Source organism: Mastomys coucha, unplaced genomic scaffold (assembly GCF_008632895.1).
Source record: "Mastomys coucha isolate ucsf_1 unplaced genomic scaffold, UCSF_Mcou_1 pScaffold21, whole genome shotgun sequence".
Lineage (NCBI taxonomy): Eukaryota > Metazoa > Chordata > Mammalia > Rodentia > Muridae > Mastomys > Mastomys coucha.
In genome coordinates, this window is record NW_022196904.1 from 95,985,789 (window position 1) to 95,999,886 (window position 14,098).

Here is a 14,098-nt window from a genome sequence, read left to right on the forward strand (position 1 = left end):
AAAAAAAAAAAAAAAAACAAGAAACAAAAAACAACAAAAACAATCCCCTCTTCCCTGCCCCATCCCCCTGCTCACCACCCCACTGTCTCCTGCTTACTGGCCCTGGCATTCCCCTAAACTGGGGTACAGAACCTTCACAGGGCCAAGGGCCTCTCCTCCCATTGATGACCAACTTTGCAATCCTCTATTATACATATGCTGCTAGAGCCATCAGTCCCACCATGTGTACTCCTTGGTTGGTGGTTTAGTCTCTGGGAGCTCTGAGGGTACTAGTTAGTTCATATTGTTGTTCATCCTAAGAGGCTACAAACCCTTCAGATCCTTAGGCCCTTCATTGGGAACCCTGTACTCAGTTCAATGGATGGCAGTGAGCTTCTACATCTGTGTTAGTCAGGTACTGTCAGAGCCTCTCAGGAGATAGCTATATTAGGCTGGCTTGTCCTTCCTTCAGTCTCCGCTCCATAGTTAGGCTCTGCAACTCCTTCTGTGGGTATTTTGTTCCCTTTTTTAAGATGGAATGAAATGTCCACATTTTGGTCTTCCTTCTTGAGTTTCTTGTGGTTTGTGGGTTCTTCCTGTATTCCGGACTTCTGGGCTAATAACCATTTATCAGAGAGTGCATACCATGTGTGTTCTTTTGTGATTGGGTTACATCACTCAGGATGATATTCTCCAGATCCATCCATTTCCCTAAGACTTTCATAAATTTATTGTTTTTAATAGCTGAGTAGTACTCCATTGTGTAGATGTACCACAATTTCTGTATCCATTCCTCTGTTGAGGGACATCTGGGTTGTTTTCAGTTTCTGACTATTATAAATAAGGCTGCTATGAACATGGTGGAGCATGTGTCCTTATTACATATTGGAGCATCTTCTGGGTATATGCCCAGGAATGGTATAGCTGGGTCCTCTGGTAGTATTATGTCCAATTTACTGAGGAACCACCAAACTGATTTCCAGAGTGGTTGTACCAGCTTGCAATCCCACCAGCAATGAAGGAGTGTTCCTCTTTCTCCACACCCTCTCCAGCATCTGCTGTCACCTGAGTTTTTTTATCCTAGCCAATCTGACTGGTGTGAGATGGAATCTCAGAGTTGTTTTGATTTATAATGCTGCATTTCTAACAAGTTCCAGGTGATGCCCTGTGGTTTAACTTTGCTTTTTTTTTTTTTTGTGTGGTTTAACACTGAATGGCAAGTCATATTTCCGTGTGGACGCCTTCACTCATATAGTCACACGCATATGACACAGCTGATTATGTATTTTCCCCTAATCTCTGTCTCTGTATTTCTCTACTGGGATTTCCTTTCACCTTTCCTTTGCTCTCTACTTCTTTCTCTCTGTCAACCACACAGCTATAATTTTTATTCTGGTAGTCAACAATGCCATTAATTTTCTCACCTTATTCTCTTCAAGCATTTTATTCCTACAGACCTCAACTTTGCATTGAGAAGGCTACTTAAGTGAAGTCATACTAGGGGAGGAATTTCTGAAATCCAGTTACAGTTTCCAGGAGTGTTGGTCCACTGACTCTGAGGGGAAAAGGGTGCTTCCTTAGATCATACCAAGTGACATCAGTGTATAAGATATGTGGGCTAAAAAGAAGGCAGTATGTGGCCTTTGGGAAATCGTAGCATGCTCTGCTAGAGAGGGAGGACTTGCTTTTTTAATTTTCTCAAACATTTTCTTCAATCACTTTGTAGAGTATGAGTCTTAAAAATTCCAGTTGTTCACAAGAGGTAGTGAGGATTATAGAGATTATATTTTATAGACTCAGATTTGGGATAGTATAGGGACAGAACAGCTGCAAAATTGACAACTCCGGAAAATTCTATTTTGAGTCTGAAAATTGGTCTAACTTTGGTTTTATTTATGAATTCTTTTAAAATATATTAAATCTTTATAAAATATTGGTTTACTTGTCACCAAATAGAAACAATAAGCTCTGTTTAAAATGATGACTGTGGGAATAGAACTCCTCCAACCTCTGTAAGTAACACTGCAACAATCTATGTACTACTTTAAATTTACAGTGTATATATATATATATATGTATATATATATATATATATATTTTACTAAAACTTAGATGACAAGAAAACAGATACATTTGGTACTAGAAGTCTGTGGTTCCAAAATCTCATTTAACTCAAGGGACTTTGACCCCAGAGCCTGTAAATTTTCACTACAGTTCGATTTTGGGATTGAATAGTAATGCCTAGTGGTTTTCAGCACAGTGAATACATATGAGAGCAGAGCCTATATTCTGTATATCTTGCTACTCTCACTTTACCTTAGACCTTGTGCTTTTGTTACTGCTCAGTATATTTTAGGCCAACAAATAAGAACTATGCAATGTGTGTTAAATAGTTTTGAGTGGAATTATTTGAACGTCTTTTACCTAAAGTTTCACTAAAGAAATAAAATTTTGCATAGGAAATAACCAATATTTCCAAGTGAATTCTCCAGTTCCTCTTTTCCATTAAAATCTTACATTTTGAGCTGGGGATGTAGTTCAGTTAGTAGACACCCTGGGTTTGGTCACCAGCATCTCCATGAAAGAGAATATGGTGGTATAAACCTATAACCCCAGCAGTCAGGAAGTAGAAGGAAAATCAAAAGGTCAAGGTTACCCTTGGCTATATAGAGACTTGGAGACAAACCAAAGATTCATGAAGCCTGTCTCAAAAAGACAATAGCACACATTTCATGAGTCTCCAACTTCCTGGTAAGGTTGGATTTCAAACTAAAGGAGTCTGTGACTCACTCTAATTATTCCTTAAAAGCGTATAGCCTATTATAAAATATTTGCTCCTGGCCTTATTCTGTCTTATTACTCCAGAAAAAAAAATTTAAGAGGCTATGAAAGAATTGACAGTTCTTTCTACATCATTCTAAAAATACCCAAAGATATCATAATGGAAAAAAAGCAACAAAGAAAGTGTCCTGTCTTGAATCCTGTCTTGACACCTGTAAAGCCTGGTGTGTTTCCAAAAGAACAATGCATGGTCCTGACACAATGTTCTCACAAGAATTAAGTTTGTCGTCATTCTGTCATTAACCTGACCACTCTTCCCTCTCCCTCTCTACTTCCCTCTCCCTGTCCTTTTTACTCTCCCTCTTTTTCTCTCCCTTCCCCTACCCACTTCGTGTATGTTTGTATACATGCATGTACATACATGCCTGTGCACACATGAAATAAACTGTATTAAATATAATGGGAACCAAGTTTCTTACTGTCAGAGAAAGGGTCTTAAATACTGAAAAGGCTGTGTTCAGTGTGAATAGAGTGGTGTTAAATTGGAATTAGTTATAATGAACTCACACACAGGGATGAAAAGAGATGGACATGACTTTCTGTATCTGCCTGGGTGAATAGGCAGAAGTATCAATATACATGTTTTTCTACATTTCCCAGTTCTGTTCTGAGAGAACCTAAGAGCAGCCTAGTTGCAACAGTTGTATCTAGTATCCAGATCTTTTGGGAAGTCTCATCTTTTCCTCCAGTAAGATAAATTGGGGGACTTGTGATGTGACAAAATAAAGTGCTTGCTCTACAAGCATAAGGGCCTGAATTCAGATCCCCAGAGTCAATGCAAATAAAAGCCATGTGCAGCAGGGTGCACCTGTAATCCCTGGTGCTGTGAAGATGGAGACAGGGTCACTGGGGCTTGATAGTCAACGAGTATAGCCAAATATGATTTGAGAGATCCTGTCTCAGAAAACAAAGTGTAGAAGTTTAGCAAGGACACCTGACATCGACAATGTCTGGACACACACACACACACACACACACTTCAGAGGACAACCTGGAGAAGTCAGTTCTCTCCATCTAGCATCTGGATTAGGGACTAACTCAAATTGTCAGGCTTGGTGGAAAGTGCATTTATACACTGAGCCATCTTGCCAACCCCTACATTGTATTTTTTGATATTCCAAGAAGGGCCGAGTATAATTACACAGTAATCTTGCCAAAATACCAGAATCTAATATAGGGGGAACATGCCTAAAATCAAATTCCAAACTCTGAAAAATAACTAATTTGGGCTCTTAAATTTTTTGAAGATTATGAACAGACTAAGGAACTGTTTTAGACTAAAGGAATTTTAATGTCAATGAAAACATAGCACTCAAATGTACCTTGCTCTCAAATGTACCTTGAAGTGGAATGTGTTATATTCTGCTTTGTTTTCATGCCATTGGGACCTTTTACAGCTTTGAATGGGGTTTGTAAATTAGATACTCTCAATGTTAATTTTACCATTTTTGAGTTCATATAAGGAGAGTGTCATAAGGAAATAAGAGTAGTGGATTCTCATGCTTGTAACTTTTTCTGAATTGTCATGAGAAAAATATTGTATGTTCAGTATATGTGCCTATATTTGTATGTAGGTAGATCAAAGAGAGTGCAAGAGCAATAATAACTATGAAGCTAACCAGGGGAAACGTGGAAACGTCGCTGAAGGTTAGACTTCTTATTTATAAATTGTTGTATTGAAAAAAGTCACTATTTCCCAGGCATTTTTATTATTTTTGTTTGCTTTTCTGACCAGGTATTTTCTAATGTTCCCCAAAGCATATAGAAATGAGTGTCTTAAATATCGGTATTATTACTATATGAGGAAGCAGTAGTACAGTATGATGGGTAAGCTCCTGAGCTGTTTAGTCAAAACTGATTTAGGTCAAAATCCCATACCATGTGTAGCTTGGTAATGTAAGCAGATGGCTTAATTCAGTATGTTTGTCTTATATAAGATGGAAATGATCAAATGCTTACTCTGGCTGGGTGAGAGTAAGTCACTCGGCACATTTAAAGCAGTTAGCATGTGCCTAGGAAATAGCCAAGTTAAGGTACAGTCAAAAGTTTCCCAAGGACTGAGAAAGATTCTTACTGAATAAATACTAATTTGTATAACATTTTCTTTACTGGGCTATCTGTGGAGCCTCCAGTAGTTAAGGATTCTAGAAAACCCCTATATCCACGCAGAAGCCCAAGCCTGAAAGTGTGAGATATTTGGTACAGCATGTTAAGGAATCACCCCATGTCAGGATTTTAAAATGAATATATTCCTTATTGACAGAACAAACCCCAGTACCTTCACTGTCCAAAACCAGCAGGCAGGAAGGAGGGTGGAAAGAGGGGAGGGGTAGGTATTCTTCACTGAAATTCAGAAGAATAGAGCAAAGCCTGGGTACTGCAGGCAGTAGCGCTTTCATGCTACTTAGAAACTTACTTTAGGAAGTACTAGATTTTATCCGGTCAGGCGGTGAAATAGAAAAGGCTCAGCTTGCCTGTGATGCTTCTGGAATACAAGAAATGTGTCTTCACTCAAGCATGCGAGTAGCATAGGAACAGATGTGTAAACAAAACAACTTCATGAAGGGAAAACACAATTAAAATCTCATTTTTTTACTGTAAACTAAAATCCTACCCATGTGATGTTCAACACAGATTACCTTTAAAGGATTCTGTGGCATCAGAAATGTCTCCATGTGAAACTTGTCATTTGATAAGCAACTGTGTGATCTAGATAAGTTTTTCTTAACCTTGGATAAAACAGTTACAAATGGAGTGATGATGTTTGCCTCAGGGTATTCTGTGAACATCAAATGAGTTATATTAAAATGTTCATCATATGTGTTCAGTGATTTTTGTTATTTTCATTCTAATAGGAAGCATAAAGCAACAATAGACAGAATTTGCAAGAAATTTCTATTCATCTCTGATGGGTAATATTGTATTTTTTGTTTTCTTGTTGGCATAATTGTAAACACACATGCTATTGTTAAAAATAATAGAGAAATTGTCCTGTTTAAGCATTCCTCAATAGAGTCAGTTTAAAGTACCATGTCTTCTCTGAAAGCATTAATTTGTTCTCTTTGTACTTTGGTAGTTTAAAGAATGTTATAGCATTGGAGAATGTCCTCAACAGTAAGCACATATGAGTCCCTAGGTCAAGTCTAACTTTAAAAAGTCAAAACAGCCGTGACAAGGGATTTCACATAGTCGAAGTCACACATACACAATATGCATGCTTGAGGACTGCCTTTCTTCTATTTCTCTTCTTCTCATTTCTCTTTGTCAGACACAATTCCTTAGAGAATAATCCTGGTTTTGTTGTATAGTTCAATAGTTTCTTCTATTTTATTGCCAAATAGCATTTCAAACTGTGGGTGTACCAGAGTTAAACTGTTTACCCACTGTTTCTTCCTGTGCTGTGGCGGGTTTTGCTTTGTTTTGTCACTTGACATAAGCTGGAGTCATCTAGGAATAGGGAACAGTTGAAAAAAAATACTACCATCAGATTACCTATAGGCAAGACTACGGAGCCATTTTCTTGACTAATGATTGATGTGGGAGGGCCCAGCCCCATGGAAAGGTGGTCTTGGGTTGTATAAGAAGTCTGGGTGTCTGTGGTCTGTGCTGTCAGAAACCATGTAGAAGTCTGTCTATGATCTGTTTTGCTGCTAACTATAAAGGGCAAGAAAAAGCAGGAAAAGCTTTTTTTTCCCCCAGCAGTATTGATCGTTGCAGACTCACAGGTGAGAATGAGAGACATAGAAGGCTTCTGTGACATCTCTCCCCTTTCCTCCCCTCCCCTCCCGTCCCCCTCAAAGAAACAGTCTAGATAGCAAGCCAGAGAAGAGAACTCTTAAAAATTGTAATAGGGATGCTGAAGTGTAGCTCTTCACAGTTGATGGCTTCTGGCAGAGGTGGGGGTGAGGAAGGACTTAGTTTTCTTTAAGTGGTTGCCTACTGGGAGTTTGACCATGCTCCAATAAGTATATGGGCAACACAAATTGGAATTGGTAATTTTTTTTCTCATTTTCTCTTCTTTTTTCTTAGAAAGGGTCACAAGGCAGGTGTACCTAGGTAATACTGGGAAGTAAATGTGATTAGGGTGCATTATGAAATTTTCAAATAAATAGTCAATAATACAAGAGAGAGAGAGAGAGGGAGGGAGAGAGAGATTGAGAGATTGAGAAAAAAAACCTGGCCAAGCAAGCTATAGAAAGCAAGCAAGCCAATAAACCATGCTATTCCCTGGCCACTTCTTTAGTTTTATCATCACGATGGACATTATAAAATAAACCCTTTCCTTCCCAAGTTGTTTTGGTTGGAGTATTTATCACAGCAATAGAAAGCAAACTAGTTTATTTTATTACTGTGTGTGTGTGTGTGTGTGTGTGTGTGTGTGTGTGTGTGTGTGTGTGTAGATGCACTTGAATGTATGTATGCATTGCTATAGTGTGTTAGGGGTTAGAGAATAACATGTGGGAACCAGTTCTCTCCTTTTATTATGTGGGTCTACAAGGATTGGACTCAGTTCATCAAGCTTGGCTGCAAGAACACTTACCTCCTGAACCATCTCAACAACCCTCACCCACTGATTCATGTGTGAATATGTTTTCTTTTTTGTGTAATAAATGCTTAGAAGTAGAATTACTGAGTAATATGGTTACTGCCCTGAAACTCATTGCTTAGACCATAATGGCCTTGACTCTCGGTGATCCTCCTAGCACAGCCTCCCAGGTCCTGGGGTTTGGGCATGAGCCATCACCCCTGACTGGCTTAGATATGTTAGCAAATCCTTTCTCCTATTCTGAAGTTTGTCATTCCATCCTCATAACCATTTTCTACAGAGAAAACATTTTAAATTTCATCAAGTCCAATTTTGAAACTATCCTCTCAATCATTCCAAAGTCCAAGACATCTTTATTTAGCTTTGGTTCTTTGAAATGTTCAAGTGAGATTATTCTGCCAAATTGAATAAAGTATAAAGTACTTTCTATTTTATCCCTTTCTCTCTGTATATATTGTAATTGTCTTAAACATTTCCTCTAAGTATTCTTACAACCATATTTCAGGCATAGTAGGCCTTTTGCTTCAGTTTTCAACCGTATGCAGAAAATGTGAGAAGGGAAGAAAAGCCTGTTGACTTATATTTTTGCTTACCTGGATCCTTTTTTTATTTAAGGTTTTTCAGCATCATTTTATTTTTGTCTACAGAAATTTTAGCTTGTGTGTTAGGTAGGTCTGTTGACAGTACTGTCTTTGTTTTTCTGTATCTCAGAATGCTGGTTTCTCATGCCCCACCCCAGAGAAACCCTTGACAGGGAACAATATTTTATGCTGACCATTTGGCCACTTGGAAAGGATTTAGTCATCAACAACAGTTCTGACCGCCGGGTCTCTGAGTGAAAATCCACTGCTATTAGAATTTGTTCTGCCTGCAGTAAAGCTTAATTTCCCCCTGGCTATTTCCAGTATCTTTAGTGTTCAGAAGTTTAATTAAGTTGGGGTGGATTTCTTTGAATTTATCTTTTTTGGAGCATAGCTTTGTGATTCTGATGCTTAATCTCTTTCCCAGTTTGGAAAGATTTCACTCATTGCTTTGGATATCTGAGGCACAGTTTGTTGGTTGGTTTAGTTAACTTTTCCCCCATCATCCAATTGAGTGACTTTATTACTTCTTGAGCCCACTGTTCCTTTCCTCTGTCCTCTGAAAAGAGGTAGGAAAAGATACAACTTGTTAAGTACCTGGTGGGAGTAGAAGTCCAGGGTCCCCATGTCTATCATGGCCATTTTAATGCAGAAAATGCGTAAAGAAACATCCTGGCATCCCCCTTGGGAAGTAGATTGACATCTAGAATAATTCTTGAGGAAGCCTTCTCCTTTTCAAATTCATGATAGGCCCATTGGCATAATTATAGCTAAATGTGATTCTCAAGTGAATTCTCAATAAGTTCATGGGAGGCCAGTGTCCAATCTTAGCCTGCCAATTTGGTTGAATAATTTCAAACAAAATTAACCATTAGGTTGACTTAATTGCTTTCTTGTTGGCAAATGGAAATGAAGCACCTTACAACAAAGAAGCCATTTAGTGAGTCTAACTATGAAAAAAAAAGTTAGGTAGAGATTTTAATGTCTGGTGTCCCCTAGAAACTGCTAAGTGCGTACTCATATAGGTTACATTTCTGGCTTAGTGGTTAGTAGGACTGAGTCAAGATGTCCTTTGTTTTGAATTGAAATATTTTTTTTCTTTAATACTATAAATGTGTGACTTTATCTTTTCTAGATTGCTGTTACTTAATCTTTTAAAGATGATCATGTTTTTACTGACATGAGATAGCACATCTGATATAGGTTAGTTTAGTCTAGGTCAGGGCTTACTCTGTCTTTCTGTATAGAAACCATTAAAAATAGCTTACAACTCAATGCCTCTCTCTTTCTTTCTCCCTCTCTTTCTCTTTTTTATCTCTCTCTCATGTTCAAGAAGAAAATCTTTTTATTCTTCCTATGAACCACCTGCTAAAATTAGAAACATTCTTTAATATCATAGACCAGACAAGCGTTTGGTCCTTTCCCCAGAAAAGCTGCCTTCTGCTGAGGGAGTCAGAGCTGACAGAGTACTATAGCTTTTCTATAGCATCAGGCATAAGAAATAAAATAATAATAATAATAATAATAATAATAATAATAATAATAAAGAGGTATTAGATAGAGAAATGAAGTTTGTTGGTATGCTAGATATGGGAACTTACTTTTATCATAAGAGCAAAGAGTAACCACTGAAATTCTTTTGAATGGAACAGTGTCGTGATGTCTGTTTGCTGTCGCTGTGACAGAACACCTGATGTTGGGTATTTCATAGTCAAAAGGGCCCATTTAGCTCAGTTTTGGAAGCTGAAGAAATCCAAGATCAGGCCCCATCTTCCCCACTAGTGCACCCCTTGCTGCATCAGACATGATAGAGAAGCAGAAAGATTCCAGCCACATGCAGAAGGGGCAAGCATATTAGATAACCTCTTTCAAATAATCTATTTCTTGGAAAATTAATCTGTGAGATCAACATTAGCCCCTTGTACTAGGTTCCATTTCTTAAAAGCCCAACCACCTTAACCTTATAACACTGGAGCCAAACTCCTTACGTAGGCAGTGGAGGAGTTAGTAAAGAACAAAATGTAATTGCATAGAGCCACATGTTCTACCCATCAATACACATTTAGACCCCATTTAAACCATAGCAAATGATTAAAATTTTGTGTCTTCAAAACAGCTTGTTGAAAATTCTGAAAAAGGTTACATATGGGACAATGTGGATTCTAGGAAAACATCTGTTTATTAGGCTCTGGGAATACCTCATTGGAATGGCCTAGGCCATCCATAATGGCATGGCTTAGCCAGGTAATGCAGTGAATAGAATGTAGTTACTGTGATGGACCAGACACAGGGCATGGAAGGAGCTACTGAATGGAACACTGCATCTTTCCCCCAGGGACTCAACTGACAAGAGGTTGTCTTCTACAGCATCAGTTTAAGAGACAACTGTACACTTCCCATAATTAGCTTAGGAGCTCCTCATATGTATTTCTGTAGTTTCTTGTAAGTTTGGGCATAACATGTTATGTGGCAGTAGACAACTGAAACACTAGCTAAGACCAGGGACAAGATGGGGGAGTTAGGAAAGAACACATAGGCACTCCGTGCCTGTGGCCAGCTTGCTGATGGGAAGGTTTCTTTTAAAAGGAATTTTAGAAAGTACAAATTGGGAGGGGGTGGAGTGGGGCCTAATGGTATCATTAGAGTAGTTTCACTATGCACTCTTTTCTCCCTTGCCAATTCACTTAATTTCTTCAGATACTTCTTTTCCTGGTGGTAAGTACTGAGCTATCAAACCCCTTCCTGTGGTAAGAAAGATTGACAGACAATTGTCTACACAAATCTTCAGTTGTTCTTCGGTGTTTGATTTAACCTTCACTTCTCTCCGGGGTATATAGGCTTTTATCAAACTTAAGGTCTATTAGTCCAGAATCTTCTTAAAATTCTACAGACTGTGAGGCTTCAGTGTAGTGTGTCAGTGTACTTCCACTTGGGTGAGTTTGCAGAAACATGTTTAAATACTTTGTGGGGCTGAGTGAGCCCTTCTCACACTTTCTCTCTGTCTTCTGTTCTCATTGCTGGTTTATCTATGGCTTGGAGTTTAGAGATTAAAGAAGGCAAGAATGTATTCAGTCTGCCATCTTGAACTGTGTCTTATGTATAGATTTTTTTTAATGTACATAACATTTAGAAATAGTTACTATAGACTGTAGCCATTGTGTGGTCTTTCTTAAGAAATCTCTTGGGGTGCTGGCTTCCATCTGCTCTACCCATGTCAGTGGGATCACCATCCTTTCAATGTTGGCATTTCATTCTTTGAGTTTTCTTCATTCTCTAAGCAATCAGAAGATGTTTATGAAATCCTAGTTCCCAGGACTCATCCCTCCTTCTGTGGATCACACAGTGGAACTCAACTAGGAGTGATCTGGTGGTGGTGTCTATTCCTAGCCTTCTCTTGTATACCTCTATTCAAGTGTACTAGAGGGAGTATCAGTTACTAGGGCTCAGGAAGGAAGTCAGTATGATGAACACTGAAATCTCTCCTACCTCTGCCCGAAGTGTTTTTCACTATATCAGGATGTTTGACCTCAGAGATGGCTCAGTGGCATGTGTTGCTGTTGCAGAGAACCCAGGTTTGATTCCTAGCACCCATATGGCAGCTCACAACCATCTGTAATTTGAGTTCCAAGGTATCCAACATTTTGTTCTGCCCTCCCAGGGAGCACTGCATGCTAGTACTCTTAACCATGGAGGCATTTCTCCAAATCTAGGCAGAGAGCTCTTTTATTCTAAGAATCAGACTTTCTTTTTCTGAAGTCAAAGATTTATGATACAGTGATTTTGTAAGGAAAGTCAGGTATAGTGATCTTGAAAGGAATTATTTCTATAGTTAGTCTTCTGCATTGTTTTCTACTTAGATAATTTAGAAAATGGTAACATTGTAAAGCTTACTTTTTGCTAAGATTTATATATTAATTAACAAACATATGACATGTTATAATAGCAATATGTACATATAATATGTTATTGTATATAATACATGTTACATGTAACATATATACTATATATAGATATATGTTATTATAACTTACATGTACTAACTTTAGCTTTGCAACAGTCCTATGAAGTAAGTAGCATTACTCTTTCTACTTTATATGTGAGGAAACCAGAGTGAAGAGGAAATCAATTTTACAAGATATTTTGGTTCTAGAGTGGGTCCCAAACCAGACTATGGCTTCAACATCTATATTTAACTAGCAAGGTCAGGCCTTGTTCCTGACATTTCTGTTTTCCGAACCCTGTGGCCTTGTGCTTGCACTTAAATGTAGTCACCTATAACCTTGAGAATTCTGTCCACTACTGATTTTCTGGCATTGTACTCAGTTCAGCCACTGCTTCCAATCTGCATTCCTAGTATCCAGATACCACCTGGTCAGATATTTTTCTAGGTTTGTTTGTGAGGGTGTTTGTGGGTAAATTAGCATTTGAATTGGTAGATAGAATAAACTACTGTCTCCTTTTGTGGATGGGTCTCCTCCCCTCAATTTGAATTTCTGGATAGAACAAAAGAACTCTGCTCAGAGAGAACTTCTGCCCCTGTTGACCTTGTAACTTGGGCGTCTACAAGTCGGTCAGTCTGTCTGTCTGTTGGTCTGTATCTGTCTCTCTGTCTGTCTCTCTCTCTCTCTCTCTCTCTCTCTCTCTCTCTCCTCCCCCATATGTGCATGTTGTGCTTTAATGTATATGTATGAGTCTGTTCATAAATATACACAAATCTCTATATCATGTATATGTACATATATTCTGTGAATTGCTCCTTTCCATAAATCTTATTACTACAGAAACCAATTTTTACCAATAAGGGAAAATTTTAGTGATATGGACATTTAGAAAAAGTTGAAAAGGCTATTAAATTTGCAAATATCATGACGTAAGTTCTTATAATGTGGTAGATTATGGGAAGGCAAGAAAGCAGGATGACACTTCTGCCAATTGGAAAGTTGATCTTAAAAGTACTAGAAATTGTTAGTCACAAAATATAAAATATACTACTACAGGCAAAAGGAAGGAAGGAAGGAAAGAAGAAAGGAAGGAAGGAAGTTAGAATAAAAAGAAAGAAATGAAGGTGCCAGGAAGACTGTAGAGGGAGCTGTCTGATCAGCTCAGATATTAAAGAACAGCTTAATGATGAAAGAAGTTGCAACCAGTGTGTCCTTAAGGAGAGACTAATGAGACAGAAACAGAAAATACAAAAGTAAAAATTTTGTCCATAAAGTTTTGTACATTTGAAGAGTGGAGGAAAGGATCATTTAGTAGAAATATGAAGTGTATAAAGCTTTTATTTAAAGGGCATGGAAATTCTCTCTGAAGTGAGCCAAGAATGTAAGCCGGCTAGTTCCAGAAACCAGTCCCTCCACAAAGGCAGACATCTAGGTGTTTTCTAGGGAGCAGTCAATCACAAAGTAAATGATAATGACAATGATAAAGCCACATTCTAGAGAATAACGAGTATGCAGGATGTTTTCCTTGTGACCCTGACTCCTGACTAAATCATGGGTTGGGTCCCTCTGAAATTTTCCACTGTTTTCATGTTTCCTTGGTTACCCCCTCACTCCCCCTGGTTTGTGTTTTTTTTCCCTTTAAATACCCCACACTTCTTATGCTCTGAGTCGAACTCCTCTGCCCTTATATGGGTTATGAGCTCGGCCTAGTATACTGCCTTCCCCCAAATAAACCTCATGCTGTTTGCATCAAGATCGGTCTCTTATGAGTCTTTGGGTGGCCGCATTCTCCCGGGACTTGAGAGAGGGTCTCCCCTCACGGGGGTCTTTCACATTCAAGTAATTGCAACATGCTGTGTGGTAAAAAGGATGGGATGTTTTACTCAGGATGATAGGCCACAAAGGTCGAGAGCTTGAACCAGGCTCTATTGCTCTCTAGAACACAGAGTAGATTTTTTTCCCCCTCATTCAGCACCATCTTCTCTTCCCAGGTAAATACTGGACTACACCATGTTACAAAAAAACTAGTAAAAGAACAAAAGTATACTATGGGGGTGGCCTTCACAGAGCCCCAGCCATGCAAAAAAAAACTTATATTTCACCATTGTTAGAGCACTTATATTTCACCATTGTTAGAGCATTCAACTCCCAGAAGTTGCAAACATACTTATATTTAAAGTTCAGTTACTCAGCACTTACTTATTAAGTAC